This window comes from Bombina bombina, chromosome 12 (genome assembly GCF_027579735.1).
Source record: "Bombina bombina isolate aBomBom1 chromosome 12, aBomBom1.pri, whole genome shotgun sequence".
NCBI classification, from domain to species: Eukaryota; Metazoa; Chordata; class Amphibia; order Anura; family Bombinatoridae; genus Bombina; species Bombina bombina.
The window spans coordinates 114,195,919-114,223,887 of NC_069510.1; positions in this window are offsets into that span (position 1 = coordinate 114,195,919).

The following is a 27,969-nucleotide window of genomic DNA, read 5'->3' on the forward strand; positions in this document are numbered from 1 at the left end:
GGGGGTAATACATTTAATGTAGGTGGCGGTTTAGGGGTTAAACACTTCATTAGGTATTGCGGTTGACAGGTAGATAGACATTGCGCATGCGTTAGAAACTTTTATGTATGATTTCTGATGGTACCTGCCAATTTTTAGAAATATGCTCCACATTTTCCCTCCCATATTCTGTCATGATTGATTTATATAATGAAGTTACATTGTATTTCCCTAGTTTAAAAAGGTTAATAGGCAACTGAAGGATATTCCATGCACATTCATCTGAAGAATCAGATGGGAATTTCTTTAAGAAATGGCGGACTTGGAAATAAGGAAAAAAGTCCTTTTTTGAAATCTCAAATTCAGTAGCTAGATCCTGCAATGATATACACACCCCTTAGCCCTTTTCTCTTAGCTGATCTATATATATTAGCCCCTGTTGAGCCCAGGTGTTAAAAATACAGGAGTTCAATGCTGAAGGAAAGTTAGGGTTGCCCGTTATTGTTAAATATTTTGAGAATTTATAATTAATATGGATTTTTTTTTAGGAGTTTCTGCCAGGCCCTAATTATGCTATAGATACTTGGTAGCTGTTTAATTTTAGTTGGGCATTTATTCCCATTACAATGTAGTAAGGCTTTTAGAGAGTAGGATCTGACCAAGGTTGCTTCCATAATCTGGTCTACAATGTATTCTGCATCTGTTAGCCATTCAATTGCAATTTTAGAAATACATACTAGGTTGTAGGTCTCGATATCTGGAAGACTCAACCCCCCATATTGTCTAGGCAAAACAAGTCTATTAAGGGCAATAGCCCTCCTTTTTCCCCCCCAAATAAATTGTGTAAATAACTGATTGAATAGTTTTATAGGTTTAAACTATAGGTTTATTAGGTATTGCGGTGGGGGATTGCGGTTGACAGGTAGATAGACATTGCGCATGCGTTAGGTGTTAGTTTTTTTTTTGCAGGCATTTTAGGGAGTTACGGTGCTCCCACACTCAGCGCAAGGCCTGCTACGGCTGCATTTTATGGCGAGGTGAAAATGGAGTAAGATTTCTCCATTTTCGCCACGTAAGGCCTTGCGCTGGATATTGGATACCGACTTACGACGCGGTCCCATGTTAGCCTATGAGAGTAAAAACTGCGGGCGACGGGTGAAATATACGGGCGTAACTTGTATGCTACGCCGTATATGTAATACCAAACCCGTGTAAAATCTGGCGTCGTCGGCTTTTGCGGGCGACGCTGCATATCGGATCGGGCCCCTGGTTTCTGTGTAGGAACACTTCAAATAGTGCATACCTAACCTTTCTGTAACCTTACTGTAACTACAACTACACTATCTTCCTCACATGGTAAAGTCTTACCACTAAAAAGGTGGCGAGACAAAAAATGGTTGACAATCTATACCTAACCTGCAGGGCTGCCCTTGGAATATATTGCACTACTATCAATATATCACAAGTAAAATGCAGGTTACTCTCTTGGAATGCCCAGCTAACTCCTACATAATTTCTACATCTACGAGAAGATGAAATTCATCTAACTATCCCCCTAAAAGACACTTCAGACAGCGTAATGACCACTACTAAACCCACACTAGGACACATGAGAACTATAGGCCATATGAGAATTACAGCTCATATAGAGATAATGATGCCTACTACCACAATGGGAACAGGGACAACACCCACCATAGAGCTCCCTATAGAAACAACAGATTTGGCAGGGACCAATACAAACATATGGGACACAATGATGGATACCATAACAATAAAAATAACCATCAATACTATTATGAACATTCCTCAAATGGATATCCCCAAGGGAGAAGGATATCTTTCTCAGACAATAGAACAAATAGGTTCAGGCCACACTATAACAGATACGAGAATGAATCCTATAATCCAAAGACACAGACCAGACAATCTGATCATATTGACTTTAGTAATCAACAAAGAGAACCCCATTGGAGGGAAAGATATACATACAGCATGAAGATGACAACTACAACACAAAAACAGATGATAGACATAGACAAAGATTGCCCACACAAATGCATAAAAATAGGTTTGATTCAGCTGCAGACCAGAATATAACCCCAGCATCCACCTCAAATCAGGTTTTTTTAAAGGGAAAACCAGCCAGTCACCAAAGAGAAAGAAAGAACAATACTAAAGAGAACAAATACAGACCTAGAAGAGCCAGTGACCTCAGTCACAAAAAGAAGACCCATAGAGGAAAGAGAGGGGGAGTTAGAATGAATAAATTAAAAAAAAAAAGATTAAGATAACACTCACAAGAATAAGAACCTAACATCAAGTGACCAGGGTACATTCACAAAAGGAATATACAATCTAAGTTCAATTACAGTATCTGATAAAGAGCAATCTGTATTGAACTATGGGCTAACCTTTACACCATCAAGGGGCCTTGATAAATTCAAAACATTTGTCATTACTAAAGAATTTGTCAGAAAACTCACTTTGAAGAGGCTTTTTGCAAAATCACCACTAGAAATTAATTCTTCACAGCCCAAGAGTTATAGTAAAACCACAATAAATGATGAATTCGTACAAAATCACCACTAGAAATTAATTCTTCACAGCCCAAGAGTTATAGTAAAACCACAATAAATGATGAATTCGTACACACAGATTTGAGACCAAAATCAACATTCTATCCAGTCAATAGTAAAGGAAATGCCATTGAGACCTTTGAAACCGTAGTTTGTAATTATATAAGAAATTTACAACTAGGTAAGCTAAAAAAAATTACCAGATTCGCTCCAAGCTATGCGAACTTGTACATGGGCAAATGGGAATGCATATTTTGGGATTCCTGCCCAGCTAGCGCATACCTGGTACTCTACCAAAGATACATTGATGACATTATCATCATATGGAAAGGAACACTGGAAGATCTTGAATATACTATAAACATTATGAATTAAAACGAAGTTAACTTAAAGTTCACCCACGAATACAGTTACACTAAGATAAATTTCCTAGATTTGAATATAGAAATAAAAAATGCGAAATTAGAAACATCTACATTCTTTAAGGAAGTTGATTGCAACAACTATATGCACAAGCTAAGCTGCCACCATGACAATTGGAAATCAAACATCCCCAAAGGGCAACTACTTAGGATTAGAAAGAATTGCTCTAATCCGGAAAAATGGGAAGTACAAGCTATGATTTTAAAAAACAGATTAATTGAAATAGGGTATAACAAGGATTTACTCAATATGAAGATCAATGAAGTAAGACAAATAGATCGCAAAGATCTTATATAAGATATAAAGCCAGAATCCCCAGAGAGTCCGAGGAAGAAGCAATTATAGTCCCTATCATCACTGAATACAGCGAAAACAAGCATATAATTGAAAACATATTCAAAAAAACTGACCACTACTTAAAAATGATGATATTATTGGGGAAATATTGACAGCCCAACCAAGGTTCATTTACAGAAAAACAAATAACCTGAGAAACACTATAGCACCAAGCATACCAAAACAAAATATATCAGGTGTAAATGACATCCAGGGCAAGAGGATAAAAGGGTTCTTTCCCTGTACAAGCTGTAAGGCATGTAAATGTGGCATAAAGACTAATTTGTTTCTCATAACACGAAAGAGAAATATGAAATACATGATCTTATCAGTTGCCAAGATAAAGTGGTAATCTACCTTATTCAATGTTCATGTGGACTACAATTTGTAAGGCAGACATTGAGACCACTCAAAGATAGGATCAGGGAACATCTACTATGCATTGAGAAAAACAACATAGAGACCCCGCTATATAGACACTTCACACTGAAACATAAAGGTAATATAAAAAAACCTTAGTTTTCTCTGTATCCAAAAAGTCCCTAAAAATTGGAGAGAAGGGGATTATGATAAAAGACTGCTTATCACAGAATCAAAATGAATATTTAACTTAGATTGTCTATACCCCAAAGGCCTTAATAATAAAGAAGATCTCGCACACCTGTTAAACATTAAAGCTTAAACATTGAATATAGTTGAAGCAATCAAATACTGCTACTAATTACATGTGTGATCATACTAGTTTTTAGTAGAGATATTTGTGAGCAACTCCCTATATATCACAGGCAGTGAAAGATAGGGTACCTCCAGAGTCATAGTACCTTTTTAACTCTCCTTAGTAAATAGAAGGCATTGCCACTCTCCTTATCCTTCTATCATTTTAGAATGAGGTTTGACATATGTCCACAAATGATGACTGTTCACATTTGGCCAGATCTCCATAACAATGACTGACCACATTCTGATAGACTTCCATTGCTTTGCTTGAGCTTCACTATACAACTGTCTAAATGACAAATATATCACAATGCATGAAGTCCTCTTTATAATACACAAGCGTTAAGTATTCCTGTAACCCCGTTTTGCTATCCCCTTGTTCACACAGTGTTATCTCTACTACTATATCGATCAGTCCCCTTACTAAGTCTAATATCATCACAGTATCTTGATCTTTTTTCAACTATACCATTCTTGTATCACATACATATGGAAATTTTTCAGAGAGGGATTCTATATTTTAAACTCTGTATTCTAATACTTTATGATTTCAGAGAAGCATTTCTAAAATTCCTTTATGAGTCTGGGTAACGGTATTCATATTGTAGCCTGTTATCACCTCTGAGATGTCTTATATGTCTTATACATTTTATATTTATTATATATTCTTTATGCCTTATACATTTTATATGTCATATATTATATATGTCTTATACATTTTATATTTATTATATATTCTGTTTTTTGTTGTTGTTTTTTTATCACATTTCCAATTGTAATTTATGACATCTATGTGTTGTAGTAACACTCATCACCGTCAACTTGTAAACCCACTCCAAGTTTAGGATACATAACCATTAGTTCAGGAGACATGCCACCCCACTATGTGGCGCTTATATTCCACCAGATATGCATTTCTAAACATACATGATTTGGAACCTTATATGACATTAAAGCGAAAATGAAACTAAAATGATAGAGTCGAGAAATTGGCAACTAATACCATTTACACAACAGATTTGTTAACAACAATGGCGGCCAGTAAGTGCACAATGGAAGTAGCAACATGAACAATTAGAACACCCAACAAACATACGCAAACTTCGTATCATAAAACGTAAACGGAAATCACGCCCATTTATAAACGTCACTACCTGTGACAGATGCAATTTCTGGTTTTATGTTTTTCCATCACAACGATGACACGCAGGAAGGAGACGGAGCTAAACTAGTTTGGCACCCAAACAACACTTTTACAACAATTAGGATAATATCCATCTCACTTTATAAGGCTACCAGAAATAACCAGTTTTTAGTCTTGATAAAGGCCCTTTTCTAGGGGCCGAAACGCTTTGACAGTTACTGGTAAGCCTTAGTCCAATACCTTATTAAGAGATTTAGCTCCTACATCTACGTCCCTATACCTGACTAATAAAGACATAAAACCTTCCTATTATAACTATAGGAGCTTGGGCTATACATGTATATATGTGTAAATTGTGTGCATTTTCCTGTAAAATGCATATTATTTTAAGTATTGTATAGATTTTAAAAATGTTTGTTTTGTACACTAAAAAAACATGTAAAATGTATAGAATACTTAAATATACATAAACTGCTCCTCTAAACTATTTACCCTTTACTTGCCCTCACCCCCCCATCTCATGCTAACTCTGCTACACTATTAACTTCTAATCATCCATAACCTATTAACCTAATAACCCTCTAACCTATTAACCCCTAAACTTCCAATACTCCCACCGCAAATACCTCCAACCTATTAACCACAAAACCACCACAACCCCCCCAAAGCAAACTAGCTGTACACTACTTAACTACCTAACAGCTAACCCCCAAGACCCCTAATCTAACATCCCCTAAGTTACACACGATAATAAACACTAACATTACAAACAAATAAAAAGGCACATTACAAAAAACCAAGGCACTGCCAAAAATAAAAAACCCTGTAAAAAAAAACTATCTATAAAAGAAGCAAACCCCCAAATAAAAAATCTATTTTAACACTAAAACCTACACTAAAAATTGCCCTAAATAGGATTTTTTTTTTTTAAAGCCATTGCCCTAAAGTTATTAAGTTATTTTACTTGGCAGAAAAATCCCTAATTTAAAAGCAATGTAACCCCCCCACATCACAAAAATAAAAAACCTATCTTAAAAACCTAAACAAAAATTGCCAACTCAAGGGAAATATCTGTACTTCACAACCTCAAGAGAAAAACCTCTGTTACACCACCGAAAGAGAAATATCTGTACTACACAACCTCAAGAGAAAAACCTGTGTTACACCACCGAAAGAGAAATATCTGTACTACACAACCTCAAGAGAAAAACCTGTGTTACACCACCGAAAGAGAAATATCTGTACTACACAACCTCAAGAGAAAAACCTGTGTTACACCACAGAAAGAGAAATATCTGTACTACACAACCTCAAGAGAAATACCTCTGTTACACCACCGAAAGAGAAATATCTGTACTACACAACCTCAAGAGAAATACCTCTGTTACACCACCGAAAGAGAAATATCTGTACTACACAACCTCAAGAGAAAAACCTGTGTTACACCACCGAAAGAGAAATATCTGTACTACACAACCTCAAGAGAAAAACCTGTGTTACACCACCGAAAGAGAAATATCTGTACTACACAACCTCAAGAGAAATACCTCTGTTACACCACCGAAAGAGAAATATCTGTACTACACAACCTCAAGAGAAATACCTCTGTTACACCACCGAAAGAGAAATATCTGTACTACACAACCTCAAGAGAAATACCTCTGTTACACCACCGAAAGAGAAATATCTGTACTACACAACCTCAAGAGAAAAACCTTTGTTACACCACCGAAAGAGAAATATCTGTACTACACAACCTCAAGAGAAAAACCTGTGTTACACCACCAAAAGAGAAATATCTGTACTACACAACCTCAAGAGAAAAACCTCTGTTACACCACCGAAAGAGAAATATCTGTACTACACAACCTCAAGAGAAAAACCTCTGTTACACCACCGAAAGAGAAATATCTGTACTACAGCAACTCTTGAGAAATATCTGTGTTACACCACTACAGGGGAAATATCTATACTACACCACCTCAAGAGATATATCTGTGTAACACTGCATCAATGGAAATATCTGTACTACACAACCTCAAGAGAAAAACCTGTGTTACACCACAGAAAGAGAAATATCTGTACTACACAACCTCAAGAGAAAAACCTGTGTTACACCACCGAAAGAGAAATATCTGTACTACACAACCTCAAGAGAAAAACCTCTGTTACACCACCGAAAGAGAAATATCTGTACTACAGCAACTCTTGAGAAATATCTGTGTTACACCACTACAGGAGAAATATCTATACTACACCACCTAAAGAGATATATCTGTGTAACACTGCATCAAGGGAAATATCTGTACTACACAACCTCAAGAGAAAAACCTGTGTTACACTACCGAAAGAGAAATATCTGTACTACACAACCTCAAGAGAAAAACCTGTGTTACACCACCAAAAGAGAAATATCTGTACTACACAACCTCAAGAGAAAAACCTCTGTTACACCACCGAAAGAGAAATATCTGTACTATACAACCTCAAGAGAAAAACCTGTTACACCACTGAAAGAGAAATATCTGTACTACAGCAAATCTTGAGAAATATCTGTGTTACACCACTACAGGGGAAATATCTATACTACACCACCTCAAGAGATATATCTGTGTAACACTGCATCAAGGGAAATATCTGTACTACACAACCTCAAGAGAAAAACCTGTGTTACACCACCGAAAGAGAAATATCTGTACTACACAACCTCAAGAGAAAAACCTCTGTTACACCACCGAAAGAGAAATATCTGTACTACAGCAACTCTTGAGAAATATCTGTGTTACACCACTACAGGAGAAATATCTATACTACACAACCTCAAGAGATATATCTGTGTAACACTGCATCAAGGGAAATATCTGTACTACACAACCTCAAGAGAAAAACCTGTGTTACACCACCTCAAGAGATATATCTGTGTAACACTGCAACAAGGGAAATATCTGTGTTATGCCACCTCAAGGGAAATATCTGTACTACACCACCTAAAGAGAAATATCTGTACTATACCCCCTCAAGTGAAACATCCGTTCTACACCACCTAAAGAGAAATATCTGTACTTCACCACCTCAATGGATAATATCTGTACTACACCACCTAAAGAGAAATATCTGTACTATACCACCTCAAATGAAACATCTATTCTACACAACCTCAAGGAAAATATCTGTACTACACCACCTAAAGAGAAATATCTTTACTACAACACCTAAAGAGAAATATCTGTGTTGCACCACCTAAAGAGAAATATCTTTACTACAACACCTAAAGAGAAATATCTGTGTTGCACCACCTCAAGAGAAATATCTGTACTACACTACCTCAAGGGAAATATCTGTACTACACCACCTAAAGAGAAATATCTGTACTACACCACCTAAAGAGAAATATCTGTACTATACCACCTACAGAGAAATATCTGTACTACACCACCTAAAGAGAAATATCTGTACTACACCACCTAAAGAGAAATATCTGTACTATACCACCTAAAGAGAAATATCTGTACTATACCACCTGAAGTGAAACATCCGTTCTTCACCACCTCAAGGAAAATATCTTTACTACACCACCTAAAGAGAAATATCTGTGTTACACAACCTCAAAAGAAATATCTGTGTTACACCACCTCAATGGGAAATATCTGTACTAAACCACCTAAAGAGAAATATCAGTGTTACACCACCTAAAGAGAAATATCTGTTCTATACCACCTCAAGGGAAATATCTGTACTAAACCACCTAAAGAGAAATATCTGTGTTACGCCACCTAAAGAGAAATATCTGTGTTACACCAGCTCAAGAGAAATATCTGTACTACACCACCTGAAGAGAAATATCTGTGTTACACCACCTAAAGAGAAATATCTGTGTTACACCACCTCAAGAGAAATATCTGTACTACACCACCTAAAGAGAAATATCTGTGTTACACCACCTCAAGAGAAATATCTGTACTACACCACCTAAAGAGAAATATCTGTGTTACACCACATAAAAAGAAATATCTGTGTTACACCACCTCAATGGAAATATCTTTTCTATACCACCTCAAGTGAAACATCTGTTCTACACCACCTCAAGGAAATATATGTACTACACCACCTAAAGAGAAATATCTGTGTTACACCACCTCAATAGTGATGCCGCAAACCTAAAAATGTTGGTTCGCGAACGGCGGACTCGAACTTCCGCAACTGTTCGCGAACCGCCATTGACTTCAATAGGCAGGCGAATTTTAAAACCAACAGGGACTCTTTCTGGCCACAATAGTGATGGAAAAGTTGTTTCAAGGGGACTAACACCTGGACTGTGGCATGCCGGAGGGGGATCCATGGCAAAACTCCCATGGAAAATGACATAGTTGATGCAGAGTCTGGTTTTAAGCCATAAAGGGCATAAATCACCCAACATTCCTAAATAGTTTGGAATAACGTGCTTTAAAACATCAGGTATGATGTTGTATCGATCATGTAGTGTAAGGGTTACGCCCGCTTCACAGTGACAGACCAAACTCCCTGTTTAAAGGGACAGTCTACACCAGAATTTTTATTGTTTTAAAAGATAGATGATCCCTTTATTACCCATTTCGCAGTTTTGCATAACTAACACATTTATAATAATATACTTTTAACCTCTGTGATTATCTTGTATCTAAGCCTCTGCAAACTGCCCCTTTTTTCAGTTCTTTTGACAGACTTGCAGTCTAGCCAATCAGTGCCTGCTCCCAGATAACCCATGGTAAGGTTCCCAGAGGCAGTTGCGGAACCAGGGGATGTGTATATGGCATTGATTTTAGGAGCCTGGCACACACGCTGGCAGGCAGGCAACTGCAATTAGATTACACTAGCAGACTGATGTTTCACAGTCAAAAAAGTTTTTTTTTTAAATATTTACACTACTGTTATAACAAATATGATTGGTGGCACTAGTTGGCAAGTGGGCCTGGCACACACGCTGGCAGGCAGGCAGGCAACTGCAATTAGATTACACTAGCAGACTGATGTTTCACAGTCAAAAAAGTTTTTTTTTTTAAATATTTACACTACTGCTATAACAAATATGATTGGTGGCACTAGTTGGCAAGTGGGCCTGGCACACACGCTGGCAGGCAGGCAACTGCAATTAGATTACACTAGCAGACTGATGTTTCACAGTCAAAAAAGTTTTTGTTTTAAATATTTACACTACTGTTACAACAAATATGAGTGGTGGCACTAACTTGGCAAGTGGGCCTGGCACACACGCTGGCAGGCAGGCAACTGCAATTAGATTACACTAGCAGACTGATGTTTCACAGTCAAAAAAGTTTTTATTTTAAATATTTACACTACTGTTATAACAAATATGATTGGTGGCACTAGTTGGCAAGTGGACCTGGCACACACGCTGGCAGGCAGGCAACTGCAATTAGATTACACTAGCAGACTGATGTTTCACAGTCCAAAAAGTTTTTTTTTAAATATTTACACTAGTGTTACAAAAAATGACTCTGAGTGGTGGCACTAGTTGGCAAATGGGCCTGGCACACACGCTGGCAGGCAGGCAACTGCAATTAGATTACACTAGCAGACTGATGTTTCACAGTCAAAAAAGTTTTTTTTAAAATATTTACACTACTGTTACAACAAATATGAGTCGTGGCACTAACTTGGCAAGTGGGCCTAGCACACACGCTGGCAGGCAGGAAACTGCAATTAGATTACACTAGCAGACTGATGTTTCACAGTCAAAAAAGTTTTTATTTTAAATATTTACACTACTGTTACAACAGATATGAGTGGTGGCACTAGTTGGCAAGTGGGCCTGGCACACACGCTGGCAGGCAGGCAACTGCTATTAGATTACACTAGCAGACTGATGTTTCACAGTCAAAAAAGTTTTTATTTTAAATATTTACACTACTGTTATAACAAATATGATTGGTGGCACTAGTTGGCAAGTGGGCCTGGCACACACGCTGGCAGGCAGGCAGGCAACTGCAATTAGATTACACTAGCAGACTGATGTTTCACAGTCCAAAAAGTTTTTTTTTTTAAATATTTACACTAGTGTTACAAAAAATGACTCTGAGTGGTGGCACTAGTTGGCAAATGGGCCTGGCACACACGCTGGCAGGCAGGCAACTGCAATTAGATTACACTAGCAGACTGATGTTTCACAGTCAAAAATTTTTTTTTTTAAAAAAATTTACACTACTGTTACAACAGATATGAGTGGTGGCACTTAGCAAGTGGGCCTGGCACACACGCTGGCAGGCAGGCAGGCAGGCAGGCAACTGCAATTAGATTACACTAGCAGACTGATGTTTCACAATCAAAATTACACAGGCAAAAAAAAAGATGTTCTAGCCCTAAAAAGGGCTTTTTGAGGTGCTGTCCTTACAGCAGAGATCAGATGAGTCCTTCAGGACTGTAGTGGACACTGAATACACTAGCCTAGCTATGAATTTCCCTATAAAATCAGCAGCAGCTACACTATCCCTCCTCTCACTAAGAATGCAGGATCAGAATGAATCTAAAATTGCTGCTGGCTAGGAGCTGGGAGGGTCTGGGAGGGAGTGTCTGCTGCTGATTGGCTGAAATGTGTCTGCAGACTGTGAGATACAGGGTCAAAGTTTACTCAATGATGACGAATAGGAGGCGGACCGAACATCGCATATGTTCGCCCGCCGCGGCAAACGCGAACAAGCTATATTCGCCGGGAACTATTCGCCTGCGAACTATTCGCGACATCACTACACCTCAATGGGAAATATCTGTACTACACTACCTAAAGAGAAATATCTGTGTTACACCACCTCAAAAGAAATATCTGTGTTACACCACCTCAAGGGAACTATCTGTGTTACACCACCTCAAGGGGAATATCTGTGTAACACCACCTCAAGGGGAATATCTGTGTTACACCACCTCAAGGGAAATATCTATGTTAACCAGCCTCAAGGGAAATATCTGTGTTACACCACCTCAAGGGAAATATCTGTGTTACACCACCTCAAGGGGAATATCTGTGTAACACCACCTCAAGGGGAATATCTGTGCTACACCACCTGAAGGGAAATATCTGTGCTACACCATCTCAATGGATATATCTGTTTTACAACACGTCAAGGGAAATATCTGTTCTACATCAACTCTAGGGAAATATCTGTGTTACACCACCTCAATGGAAATATCTGTGATACACCACCTCAATGGAAATCTCTGTGTTACACTAACTCAAGAGCAATACCTGTGTTACATCTCCTCAAGGGAAATATCTGCATTAACCAACCTCAAGGGAAATATCTGTGTTAGACCTCCTCAAGGGAAATATCTCTGTTAATCAACCTCAATTGAAATATCTGTGTTATCCAACCTCAAGGGAAACATCTGTATTACACCACTTCAAGGGAAATAACTGTGTTACCCAACCTCAAGGGAAACATCTGTTGTACACCACCTCAAGGGGAATATCTGTTGTACACCACCTCAAGGGCAATATTTATGTTACACCACCTCAAGTGGAATATCTGTGTTACACCACCTCAAGGGAAATATCTATGTTACACCAACTCAAAGGAAATATCTATGTTACACCACCTCAAGGGGAATATTTGTGTTACACCACCTCAAGGGGAATATTTGTGTTACACCACCTCAAGGGAAATATCTATGTTACACCACCTCAAGGGGAATATCTGTGTTACACCACCTCAAGGGAAATATCTGTGTTACACCACCTTAAGGGGAATATCTGTGCTACACCACCTCAAGGGAAATATCTGTGCTACACCACCTCAAGGGAAATATCTTAGATTGGAATGAAGTTCCGATGTAAACACTTTCTGAAAAAATTAAATAATGCGATCGTCGATGTGATAGTGTAGTTTCAAGGTCAGGATCAGATCAAAGGGGACTGTCTATGCTGCTAATCACGCCCCTCCATACGATTTTTCATTAGCAAAAAGATGGAGGCTTCAGTACGCCATATAAGGTAGGACGTTCCATGCCGTTCTAACAGCATTAAAGCCCAGGGGTGTTATGAGAGCATGGAACATCCTATGGCTTGAAGTGGTTAAGCAAAGAATTAATGCATAAATAGGTCACCCTGTATTTTCAATGGGAAGCAGTAGTTTGGTGCACATTGCAATTGTCTTATTGGTCGTTGGTTAAGTGGTGCACTTAGGCACAAGTACCACTTCCGCATTTAGCATTTTTAAAAACCAGAAATTAATTGTTATCACTTGCTATTGTGCTTTCAAAAACATGAAAGAACCCAACATTTTTTTTTAGCTCTTTTGGCTTAGTGACATAAAATGTAGTGTGAGCCCATAAATACTTAGGGGCCAAATTACTAAAGTGCGGACAGACATGATATGATGTAGCGTATCATGTCCACCACACATGTAGCGTATCATGTCCGCTGTCGGCTATCGGCATTTATCATTGCACAAGCAGTTCTGGTGAACTGCTTGTGCAATGCCGCCCCCTGCAGATTCGCTGCCAATTGGCCGCTAGCAGGGGGTGTCAATCAGCCCGATCATATAGGATCGGGCGGATTGAAGACCGCAGCCTCAGAGGCAGTGGACAAGATATGGAGCAGCGGTCCATTCAGAGCTTGATAATTTGGCCCCTTAAACATCAGATTTTTGATAGCGAGCTAGATTAAAACTGCAGGGGGCGGTATTGCATAAGCATTTCACTAGAAATGCTTGTGCAATGTTAAATGCTGACAGCGTATGCTGTCGGCATTTAGTGAGGTTAAGCGGACATGATTCGCTACAGTGAATCATGTCCGCTTGCCTCTTGCTAAATTTACCCTATGGGGCCCTTTTATCATTGTCTGTCCGACATGATACGATGTAGCGTATCATGTCCGGCAGACATTGCTGAATGCCGACAGCATACGCTGGGGGTGTCAAACAGCCCAATGGTATAGGATCGGACGGATTGCAGATCGCAGCCTCAGAAGCAGTGGACCAGTTATGGAGCAGTGGTCTTTAGACAGCTGCTTTATAACTGCTGTTTCCGACGAGCCTGAAGGCTCGTGCGGAAGCAGGGGTAACAGGGGCCATTCGGCCCTTGATAAATTGGCCCCATAGCCTCTTCTAGTAGCTACATTTTAAGTGTGGAGTGGAGATTTAACGCATTATTTATCTTGTATGGTTTCATAGCATCAAGATTTCAATGTGGTGTTAAAATGCTGATAGGGACTCTCACTGAAATGAATAGATGTCACCAGGTCTTCACAAATCACCACCTGGTCTTTACTCCTAAATGTTAACTCCCACATGGATTAGTTTACTTATATTTTATTAAACTGTCCAGTGGCTTTTTAAAAGTTTTTTTATTCTCAATATTTTGGCTTGTAAATATTATAAAGTTGTTGCTATTATTTTTTTTTCAACTATGGGGCCAATTTTTTAAACCTCGTCAGATTAGACTTGGTTTTTCATGCTGACCCTCGCAGGGGCTGCAGGGGTGGAATTATAGTAAAAAAGGGGTCAGTCCCTGCGAGTCGCGAGAATCTCTCCTATTGAAATTAATGAAGCTCTCTAGATAGGGACACTTTGCTCCATAGAGTAAAGTTAGCAGTGAGCAGGGGGCGCGCTTTAAAAATTCAATCCTGCAACTAATATAAATCATATTACTGTGCTTCCTGCGTGTAGCATCTTACAATTGCTTCTATTTTCATATGCATGTGGTTTTCTATTAGGGTTATAAGTATTTTGAGTGTTTTGAGAAAAACTCCCCAACTTCTTACCGGTGGGTAAAAACTATGAGATCCGTAGTGCAAAAATCTTTACAGAATTACACTGGGACTAGAGAGACAATTTCATATACGACCCTGAAACTCCCATGTTCCGCCTATGTTTTGTAAAAACAATTACGCTTTGTATTTTGTACTTATAAGTACAAATTTCTATGGTTTTTTTGCACATTAATTGTACTTAAATTATGACTTACACTGTGCATATTTAATACAATTTATATAAATGTTATATTTTTCTTCCATATATACACATCCCAAGTCACTGTAAACCCCACATCACAGAATACTTACAAACAGCTGCACAGTTCCCAGCAACCCAGGCAGTTAACCCTTGAGCAAAATCCAACAGATCTAGAGCACAAAGGAAAACAGCCAAGATAGTGTAAGATCTTCAAAGACAAATTTATTATAAAATAAAACAGTATCCTCTTGAGAAAGCAGCTTGTAGTGGCCGAGAAACGCCTTGAGGCAAACTGTGTGTGTTTTGTGGGAGTAGAGAGGAGGCAAAGAAGTATTGGGGGTAGATTTAATTAAGGGTGAGAGGACATGATTCCCTGTAGCGAATCATGTCCGCTCGACCTCGCTTAATGCCGACGACATACGCTGGTAAAATACTTGTGCAATGTCACCCTCTGCTCACCGGTGTCCAATCAGTCGCTAGCAGGGGCCGTCAATCACCTGATCATATCGGATCAGGATGATTTCAGCCCGCCACCTAAAAGGTCTTATGACCGCTGCTTCTTAACTTCCATGTCAGTTGGACCTGAAACGATGGGAGCTCTGAAGCAGGTTAATTGATCAACCATGTAAAAAAGGATGCTTAATGGGACACTGAACCCAAAATGTTTCTTTCGTGATGCAGATAGAGCATGAAATTTTAAGCAACTTTCTAATTTACTCGTATTATCAAATTTTCTTCATTCTCTTAGTATCTTTATTTGAAATGCAAGAATGTAAGTTAAGATGCTGGCCCATTTTTGGTGAACAACCTGGGTTGTCCTTGCTGATTGGTGGATAAATTCATCCACCAATAAAAAATGCTATCCAGAGTCCTGAACCAAAAAAAAAGCTTAGATGCCTTCTTTTTAAAATAAAGATAGCTAAAGAACGAAAAAAAAAATGATAATAGGAGTAAATTAGAAAGTTGCTTAAAATTGCATGCTCTATCTGAATCACGAAAGAAAAAATTTGGGTTCAGTGTCCCTTTATCTCACCCTTTCTGTACCGTTGCACAGCGCTAAACTCAGTGCCCACAGCACATCACTCTTCTACCAATGAGGTGACGTTTGTACCTCTGAACCAATAGCCGTGCGTGCATACAGAAACCTGCCAGTTGACATGCACTGCTTTTGGTTTAGAGGTGCAAGCGGCACCTCATTGGTAGAAGAGTGATGTGCTGTGGGTGGCTGGAGCCGCTGAGTTTAGCGCTGTGCAACGGCACAGAAAGGGTGAGTATAGCACCTTTTTTACACGGTTGATCAATTAAAGTCCACTTTATTTTTAGTGATGGTAAATCTTAGCATTTGTTAAAAGCTTGAATTTACCATCACTTTAAAGGGACATGAAACCCCAAATTATTCTTTCATGATTCAGATAGAGAATACAATTTTAAACAACATTCCAATTTACTTCTATTATCTAATTTGCTTCATTCTCTTGGTATCATTTGTTGAAGGAGCATATATGCACTACTAGGAGCCAATAGCATGATGCATATATGTGCAGCCACCAATCAGCAGCTTGTGAGCCTACCTAGGTATCCTTTTCAACAAAGGATACCAAGAGAACAAAACACAGTAGATAATAGAAGTAAATTGGAAAGTTGTTTAAAACGACATGCTCTATCTGAATCATGAAATTAAAAAAAATGGGTTTCATGTCCCTTTAAGCGCTCTGATTTTTTTGTTGTCTAACCCCTGAGCAGCCTGGGTGAAATGCCCAAAGGGAAACTTACAAAAAAACTGAAAACCTAGCACTCTCTAGCAAGCACACAGTAATATTTATAAACAAAAATGGGAGAGTCAGCTGCATTTGGCGCACATGAAAACTTAGTAATCTTAAGGTGTATTATTGAAATATTACATTTAAAATGAATGTGAAAACAGGTGTTAGTTTTTTTCCAGTTTGTGTTCTCCATTGACTTCTGTGGGAGAAGAAATTTATGCTGTTGCAATTTTTTTTTCTTTGCGCGCATCGGCTTTACGCTCACGTGCAAACTTTTTACTTTCAACTTGTAATAAAAGTGCAACCTAATGCTCGTAAAAAGCCTCTGTCTATTGTAGCTTACACTTGAGTGGGAGCGTTAAATTGCACTCCACTCGTAATCTTGCACTTAGTAGTTAATAGTAGTTAAGGGGGATAAGCAGTTAGTATAGTTAGTGATGGTGGTTTTGGCATTCAGGGGGTTAATTGTATTGAGGATGTTGCGGTTAGGGGTTAATTGAGTTGGGTAGGTGCCAGTTAGAAAACTAATTGCAATGGGAGTCTTGCGGCAAAAGATTAATAATATTTAGTGTGGTTTTAGAGGCTGAAATTAATTATGATGGGGAGTTTGTGGCAATTTAGGGGTTAATAGCAGTTAAGGGTTTTTAGCTGAAGTGGATTAATCTCAATGACGGTTGTGGTTGTTTAAGGCGTTATTTAAAGAGTTAAACGCAATGGGTTATTATGGCTGTTAAGATGTTAATTACAGCAGTGACAGGGAGGACACTTGTGTGTGATATCTATCTAACTATCTATCAAGTATATATAGTCATACAGGATATTTCTTTCTTTCTATCTATACATGTGTATATATATATATATATATATATATATATATATGTTCGATGATCACGCTTCAGAAGCTTTGCAATTTTAAGAGTGCTGCATCCCTCTGCAAGATATCTCACTATTTTTGACTTTTCTGAGCCTGTCAAGTCCTTCTTTTGACCCATTTTGCCAAAGGAAAGGAAGTTGCCTAATAATTATGCACACCTGATATAGGGTGTTGATGTCATTAGACCACACCCCTTCTCATTACAGAGATGCACATCACCTAATATGCTTAATTGGTAGTAGGCTTTCGAGCCTATACAGCTTGGAGTAAGACAACATGCATAAAGAGGATGATGTGGTCAAAATACTCATTTGCCTAATAATTCTGCACTCCCTGTATATATATATATATATACTAGATAGATAGAAATATACTGTATATATATATATATATATATATATATATATATATGTATATATATATATATATATATATCAACAAAAAAAAAAAAAAATATATATATATATATATATATATATACTTGATAGATAGATAGAAAGATAAAAGTATACTGTGTATATATATAAAAAAAAAAATATATATATATACTTGATAGATAGAAATGTATTTAAATATATATTTATTATTATTTTATATATACATTAGCTGTGTAATGTTCCCAAATCCAGCTTGCGACGCTGCATCCTCCTCCAGAACAAATATTTGAATCCTGGCATTAGATGACACATTGAGTGACACTGCTCTTTTCTAAGAATGTTTGGGTTTGTGGTTCTGCATATAATATACCCCTCAGGATACAGGGAAATGCAAACAGATCAAAAGCCACAGAATATACCAGTATGCATAAAGAACATAACACTGACAAACATAACTTTATGAAGGCAACATGAATATGCAGACGTTCTGTATCATCCGTGAGTTATTAGTTTTGTACCATGTGTTTAACCTCAGGATCCTTGTCATCAGCTGATGAGGAGGAGAAATACTGCTATTCACCCCTTAAACATGTCACAGTCATTAGTTTTCTTTGGTTCAGGAACTGATCACTTAACCCCTTCAGTTCTTTTTTTTTTTTTTCACCCCCCCCACACACACACACACACTTACACACACACTGAAATGGAGCTGTATTTTTTATCATTTGTACTTTTGTACTTTTTTACACTTCTTTTTTTGTGAGGTGCCCACTTAAATTATATGTTGTTTTTAGCAGACCAAAAATATTTAGAAATGTACTTTTAGTGTTTAGAAATGTGCAAATATGGGGAAATGCATGCCTCCTAATATTTTATTGAGGGTGAAGTAGGTGAGGGAAGCTTTTGGGTTCTGCACCCAGCGGTGTTTGGTAGGTGGCGCTGTAATGGGAGGTGCCCAGTGAGAGGCATGTGTCATAGAGGGGTTGGGCATAGTCAGGGTGTCATGGGTGGAGCTTGGAGAGTCCATAGAAAACTGTTATTTTTCCCAGATATAGGGAGCTGCGGAAGGAAAAGTGGGTAGACCTGCCGTTTGCATTTGACAGTTTTTCACAGCTAGAGGGTGTTAGTTCATGTCTGCCATATAGATAACATTGTGCTCATGCCCGTGGAGCTACTTATAAGAGGGCACTGATTGGCTAAAATAAAAGTCTGTCAAAAGAACTGAAATAAGGGGCAGTTTTTAGAGGCTTAGATACAAGGTAATTACAGAGGTATAAAGTATATTAATATAACTGTGTTGGTTATGCAAAACTGGTAAATGGGTAATAAAGGAATTTTCTATCTTTTTAAACAATACAAATTCTGAAGTAGACTGTCCCTTTAAGAACGTATTCACCTGAAATCTTGCTATATTTTCCTTTTAGACTCAGCATAGGCAGGATTTTTCACCTTAGATTCAGAATGCAGAATTCAGACTCTACAGTAATGTTTCGCTATTAAAAAACGAATGAGGTAAATTTGTGGGGGTTTTTAGTTTCTATTTAATTGCTCACAAGTTTCTTGTACATACAGTGGACGGCTTTATAGAGGGATTTTTTTCTCTGTTTTTACTTGTTTGGTGCATAAGGTGAACAGTTTACAAGATAAACGCTACTACTCCTATCTCATGTGAGGAACAGGCACAAATCTTTTTGAATACTGAAATCGTCGAGTTGTGATGGTCCTGCAAGTTTTTTTCTAAGATATATAAGTTTCACAAGAGAATTCTATTGAATCTAGTCAAGTGCTGCCTTCTGAAATTGTGATTCTGCTTAAAGGGACACTAAACCCATTTTTTTATTTTATGATTCAGATAGAGCACCAATTTTAAGCAATTTTCTAATTTACTCCTATTATCATTTTTCTTCGTTCTCTTGGTATCTTTATTGGAAAAAGCAGGAATGAAAGCGTAGGATCCAGCCCATTTTAGGTTCAGCACCCTGGGTAGTGCTTGCTGATTGGTGGCAAAATGTAGCCACCAATCAGCAAGTGCTATCCAGGGTTCTGAACCAAAAATTGGCCCGGCTCTTTCATTCCTGCTTTTTTTTAAATAAAGATACTAAGAGAACGAAGAAAAATTGATAATAAGAGTAAATTAGAAAGTTGCTTAAAATTGTGTGCTATATCCGGATCATAAAAGAAACATATTGGGTTTACTATCCCTTTAACTTAATTTTGTCTATTATCTTCTTGAAAATGAAATATAGTGAGCATCAGGTTAGACAAAACTCCATTTCAGGATATATTGGAACCCTATTTTTGAGACTAGGGGGGGGCGATTTATTAAGAGACGGATGGCCCTGAATGTACCCGTTTCCGGTCGAGCCTTCAGGCTTGCCGGAAAAAGGAGTTAAGAAGCAGCGGTCTTTAAACCGCAGCTCCTTAACTCGTACGCCTCCTCTGAGCTGACGGACATCAATCCGCCCGATCTTATATGGTCGGGTTGATTGACACCCCCTGCTAGCGGCCGCTAACTTGCAGGGGACGGGATTGCACAAGCAGTTCACCAAAACTGCTTGTGCAATGTTAAATACCGACAGCGTATACTGTGGGCATTCAGCGATGTTGGGCTGACATGAGCCGCTAAAGTGGATCATGTCCGTCCAACAAATGATAGATCGGCCCCTAAGAGTAAGATGAAGCAATGTGGAATCCAATAGACTTGGCCTTTTTTTTCAAACTCATCTACCATGTTACTATCCCACTGAAATGCACGTTGCCTGTAAATATTGTTAAAATGTGGAGTTGGTGAAACATAACACATATCTGTATCACCTTCATAAACGTTAGTCTGAAAATGTTTTTCAGTAAATAAGAATCCAAACAAAATATTTTTTGCATAAACAATTGATGAAATGCAGTTTGTTCATTTGTAAACTAATAGTAGCTGTAGGAAGACATGTGTATGTGGTTCAGAGACACAAGAAAGGAAAAAATGAAAGGCAAAAGGAGATGTTAGGTACAGGAAGGATAACTGTGGATGTAGAAAACCAGAGACTGAGTTACATGCTAAACATAAAGAGCTCAGTAATATGAACTATGGGTGCCTCGCGTCATACCTGCAGGGCATGGCAGGTCTGTCTACACATGGGCCCTATATTCACTCTATCAAGCACCTGCAACATCATCAAAGGACACATCCTGCACAGAACCACACAGGTCACAGGTCCGGCATTTACTACAGTGGGCAACAAGTCGATCCTCCTCACCGCAATTTCAACATCTGGCACCTGGGCAATTTTCAGCAATGTGACCCAACACGTTGCATCTACAGCAAAAAAGAGGCATGTCATCATAGTATAGGAAACCTCTATTTCCACCAATGGCAAAAGTCTGTGGAGGATGTTTCTTTCCACCAATACCTAATTCATCTGGCACAAACTGCACCCAGAACCTGTGCTTTCCGTTGAAAGTCCCAAACTGATTCTTCAGCTTGTTACCTCCTTGAACATCATCAAAGTAGCGACAAAGAAACAGGCGAATTTCCACATCAGTGACCCACGGGTTGTACATATGTACTGACACCGGGATTCTTCTCTCCGTCTGTACACAGGCAACAAATCTCATGCCCACCAACTCTGGAGCAGCAGCCATATCAATAGTCCGTTGATAGCAGGTCTGTAAATGATGCTCATCGGTGAAAGCCACATCAAATATCCCTCTTTAAGGGAAAGACTGAACACAATGCAAACTTGCTCTTGGCATCTTTAAAACACCCTCCAAAACAACCTGCTGGACATGAGCCAAACCAATCTTCTCTCTGAAGTCCTTAGCAATCAACACCCAAAATGTATGGGGAACGTTTGGCACATTGGTAGCCATAATTGCCTTATTGCCTCTTTAGGCTGGATTTCAGACCAAAAGCAGCATGTGGCTGAAGTTCAGGGACGATACAACAAGGCCAAGGGGACGGCCCTACTACCCAGTTGCTCTATACCAAAGGAGTAGCCACCCCCCAATAGCAGCAGGAGCCTAAACCCCAAAGGAAATGGTCTCTAGGCAGCAAATCTTTCAGCCAAGACCAAGCACAGAAACTGCACTTGATCCCAGCCAAAGCCCAGCGAAGCGACCCCAGACGTACGTTCCGGCCTAGTATGGGCCTCGTCAGTGAGGTGCAGCCATATCCCTCTAGGCACACTGAGCATAAATAAAAAGAGAGAGATCATTCCAATCCGATAAGACCAGGAGGATTGACAGCCCCTGCTAGTGGTCAATTGACCGCCAGTGAGCAAGGAGCGGCATTGCACAAACATTTCACTAGAAATGCTTGTGCAATGATAAATGCCGACAGCATATGCTGTCGGCATTTAGCGATGTTGAGCGGACATGATTCCCTATAGCGAATAATATCAGCTCGGCATATAGTAAACCTACCTCTTCTTATGGGACACGAACACTTTGTGTTGTGAAAGTTTTTGGTTTCATATAGTAGGAAATCAGTCTCAGACTCTGAACATACTGTAACTACGTATTGGCTCAACAAATCTGCAATAGATTATCAGGAAAAACAAAAACATATTAGAATGCTTTATACTTGATCATAAAGTATCTATAATAAACTGAAACAGAATTAAATCAATAGACCATATTTTAATATTTTGAAAACACATACTTTTTGTAGTCTGCAGAAATGCACAGTCCCACTATATATAGAGGAAAGACCAAGGTGGCGCACATTAGTATCCCCCCCTGTAAGTCAGCAGAAGAAAAACAATGTGCAGTGGACCCTAGCACCACCTATGTAGTAAGTTGGCATAGTGCCCTCTGTGGGAGGCACAGTATGAACTAAATTAAATATCCAACTAAGCACATATTCAGAGGAGACAAAGTTATATAGTAGGTGTATAATTTATTTATGTCTCCATAGCTAATTATGTGTATTCCCTGAATTAAAACTAATGAAAATTGTTTTCTAATTGAAAAATTGACAAGATTTTTGTTAAAATCTGGAATATGGATACTCCAGCTTCAAACATTTCCTGTCTGCCTAGCCTAGGGGGGGGGGGGCATATTAAAGCATTGATTCCCTTTTTTCTAAAATGTATAATCAATATTTGAATAACAGGATTAGACTTTTTTGTTATTGATTTGTTTTTATTAAAATGATCACCATCTTTCCAAGACAGCGGAACGTGACAATTCCCATAATTTATGCTTTCCACTTCACCACATCAGCAACGTTAACAAAAACTAAAAAACTGAAAATGTATTTGATAAAAAATACAACAGTGCAACAAATGCTTCAATCCAACATGGTGGATTTGTTCACTTTTTTTTTATTTCACAGCCAATTACAAACATTAACAATATAATCAAATAGCAACATCGATGCACACTTTAAAAAACACTGGTGCGGAGCTGGCCCCTCGAACAAACTCCCCTCTGGTACTAAACTGCCTCCCACGGCTGCCATTTCCTGTCAGACATGATGCACCCAGTTCCACTTCCTGTCAGACATGACGCTCCCAGTTCCACTTCCTGTCAGACATGAAGCTCCCAGTTGGCCACTGTGTGAGTTTCGGAGAACGATGGAGAAAGCCCAGCTTTGGGGTAGATTTATCAAGCAGCGGATGCTGCCATCTACCCCTGAAATTTCAGGTTTACCTGTGTGGTGGCGAACAGCAATCATCATGATCATCTTAATCAGATACGATTGGGATGATTGACACCCCCTGCTAGCGAATGTGCAGGGGGCTGCATTACACAAGCATTTCACCAGAAATGCTTGTGCAATGATAAATGCTGACAGCTTATGCTTTCGACTTTTATTGATGTCGGACAGACATGATCAGCTACAGCGGATCATGTCCGCCCGACATTTGATAAATCTACCCCTTAGTCCGGTACACATTAGCATGTAGCCCAAAACCAGGTGAGAGCATGTCAAGAGGCTGAGGGGTTTAAAACCCCTTAATTACTGCTCTATCTTCTATGCCTGGATATATTTACAACCTTTAATTGAACATTTATACAAACCCATGCCTATTTTTACAGCAACATAATGTTGTGTGCATACAGGGAGTGCAGAATTATTAGGCAAGTTGTATTTTTGAGGATTAATTTTATTATTGAACAACAACCATGTTCTCAATGAACCCAAAAAACTCATTAATATCAAAGCTGAATATTTTTGGAAGTAGTTTTTAGTTTGTTTTTAGTTTTAGCTATTTTAGGGGGATATCTGTGTGTGCAGGTGACTATTACTGTGCATAATTATTAGGCAACTTAACAAAAAACAAATATATACCCATTTCAATTATTTATTTTTACCAGTGAAACCAATATAACATCTCAACATTCACAAATATACATTTCTGACATTCAAAAACAAAACAAAAACAAATCAGTGACCAATATAGCCACCTTTCTTTGCAAGGACACTCAAAAGCCTGCCATCCATGGATTCTGTCAGTGTTTTGATCTGTTCACCATCAACATTGCGTGCCGCAGCAACCACAGCCTCCCAGACACTGTTCAGAGAGGTGTACTGTTTTCCCTCCTTGTAAATCTCACATTTGATGATGGACCACAGGTTCTCAATGGGGTTCAGATCAGGTGAACAAGGAGGCCATGTCATTAGATTTTCTTCTTTTATACCCTTTCTTGCCAGCCACGCTGTGGAGTACTTGGACGCGTGTGATGGAGCATTGTCCTGCATGAAAATCATGTTTTTCTTGAAGGATGCAGACTTCTTCCTGTACCACTGCTTGAAGAAGGTGTCTTCCAGAAACTGGCAGTAGGACTGGGAGTTGAGCTTGACTCCATCCTCAACCCGAAAAGGCCCCACAAGCTCATCTTTGATGATACCAGCCCAAACCAGTACTCCACCTCCACCTTGCTGGCGTCTGAGTCGGACTGGAGCTCTCTGCCCTTTACCAATCCAGCCACGGACCCATCCATCTGGCCCATCAAGACTCACTCTCATTTCATCAGTCCATAAAACCTTAGAAAAATCAGTCTTGAGATATTTCTTGGCCCAGTCTTGACGTTTCAGCTTGTGTGTCTTGTTCAGTGGTGGTCGTCTTTCAGCCTTTCTTACCTTGGCCATGTCTCTGAGTATTGCACACCTTGTGCTTTTGGGCACTTCAGTGATGTTGCAGCTCTGAAATATGGCCAAACTGGTGGCAAGTGGCATCTTGGCAGCTGCACGCTTGACATTTCTTAGTTCATGGGCAGTTATTTTGCGCCTTGGTTTTTCCACACGCTTCTTGCGACCCTGTTGACTATTTTGAATGAAACGCTTGATTGTTCGATGATCACGCTTCAGAAACTTTGCAATTTTAAGAGTGCTGCATCCCTCTGCAAGATATCTCACTATTTTTGACTTTTCTGAGCCTGTCAAGTCCTTCTTTTGACCCATTTTGCCAAAGGAAAGGAAGTTGCCTAATAATTATGCACACCTGATATAGGGTGTTGATGTCATTAGACCACACCCCTTCTCATTACAGAGATGCACATCACCTAATATGCTTAATTGGTAGTAGGCTTTCGAGCCTATACAGCTTGGAGTAAGACAACATGCATAAAGATGATGATGTGGTCAAAATACTCATTTGCCTAATAATTCTGCACTCCCTGTAATATTTTAGAGTACAAGCAAAAGTACATCAATGAGATTACAAATGCGAGTGGATTTTATGGGCTAGATTCAACAAACAGCAGATGCTGCTTTCTATGCCCGAAGTTTCAGGTCTGTCTAAAAAGTAAGTGAAGAAGCAGCAGTCGGAAGACCGCTGCTCCTTATCGTAAGATCACTACTCCTTATTGTAAGACTGCTGCTCCTTATTGTAAGACTGCTGCTCCTTATCGTAAGACTGCTGCTCCTTATCGTAAGACCGCTGCTCCTTATCGTAAGACCGCTGCTCCTTATTGTAAGACTGCTGCTCCTTATCGTAAGACCGTTTCTCCTTATCGTAAGACTGCTGCTCCTTATCGTAAGACCGCTGCCCCTTATCGTAAGACTGCTGCTCCTTATCGTAAGACCGCTTCCCCTTATCGTAAGACTGCTGCTCCTTATCGTAAGACCGTTTCTCCTTATCGTAAGACTGCTGCTCCTTATCGTAAGACCGCTGCCCCTTATCGTAAGACTGCTGCTCCTTATCATAAGACCGCTGCACCTTATCGTAAGACTACTGCTCCTTATCATAAGACCACTGCCCCTTATCGTAAGACTGCTGCTCCTTATCATAAGACCGCTGCACCTTATCGTAAGACTACTGCTCCTTATCATAAGACCACTGCCCCTTATCGTAAGACTGGTGCTCCTTATTGTAAGACTGCTGCTCCTTATCGTAAGACTGCTGCTCCTTATTGTAAGACCGCTGCTCCTTATCGTAAGACCGCTGCTCCTTATCGTAAGACTGCTGCTCCTTATCGTAAGACCACTGCTCCTTATCGTAAGACCGTTGCACCTTATCGTAAGACTGCTGCTCCTTATCGTAAGACCGCTTCTCCTTATCGTAAGACTGCTTCTCCTTATCGTAAGACCGCTGCTCCTTATCGTAAGACCGCTGCTCCTTATCGTAAGACCACTGCTCCTTATCGTAAGACCGCTGCTCCTTATCGTAAGAGTGCTGCTCCTTATCGTAAGACTGCTGCTCCTTATCGTAAGACCGCTGCTCCTTATCGTAAGACTGCTGCTCCTTATCGTAAGACCGCTGCTCCTTATCGTAAGACTGCTGCACCTTATCGTAAGACTGCTGCTCCTTATCGTAAGACCGATTCTCCTTATCGTAAGACTGCTGCTCCTTTCCTTATCATAAGACCGCTGCACCTTATCGTAAGACTGCTGCTCCTTATCTTAAGACCGCTGCAAGACTGCTGCCCCTTATTGTAAGACTGCTGCTCCTTATCATAAGACCACTGCCCCTTATCGTAAGACTGCTGCTCCTCATAAGACTGCTGCACCTTATCGTAAGACTACTGCTCCTTATCATAAGACCACTGCCCCTTATAGTAAGACTGGTGCTCCTTATCGTAAGACTGCTGCTCCATATCGTAAGACTGCTGCTCCTTATAATAAGACCGCTGCACCTTATCGTAAGACTGCTGCTCCTTATCTTAAGACCGCTGCAAGACTGCTGCTCCTTATCGTAAGACCACTGCCCCTTATTGAAAGACTGCTGCTCCTTATCATAAGACCGCTGCACCTTATCGTAAGACTGCTGCTCCTTATCATAAGACCACTGCCCCTTATCGTAAGACTGCTGCTCCTTATCATAAGACCACTGCAACTTTTCGTAAGACTGCTGCTCTTAAGACTGCTGCAAGACTGCTGCTCCTTATCGTAAGACCGCTGCTCCTTATCGTAAGACCGCTGCTCCTTATCGTAAGACCGCTGCTCCTTATCATAAGACTGCTGCTCCTTATCGTAAGACTGCTGCTCCTTATCGTAAGACTTCTGCTCCTTATCGTAAGACCACTGCTCCTTATCGTAAGACTGCTGCTCCTTATCATAAGACCGCTGCACCTTATCGTAAGACTACTGCTCCTTATCATAAGACCACTGCCCCTTATCGTAAGACTGCTGCTCCTTATCATAAGACCGCTGCACCTTATCGTAAGACTACTGCTCCTTATCATAAGACCACTGCCCCTTATCGTAAGACTGGTGCTCCTTATTGTAAGACTGCTGCTCCTTATCGTAAGACTGCTGCTCCTTATTGTAAGACCGCTGCTCCTTATCGTAAGACCGCTGCTCCTTATCGTAAGACTGCTGCTCCTTATCGTAAGACCACTGCTCCTTATCGTAAGACCGTTGCACCTTATCGTAAGACTGCTGCTCCTTATCGTAAGAC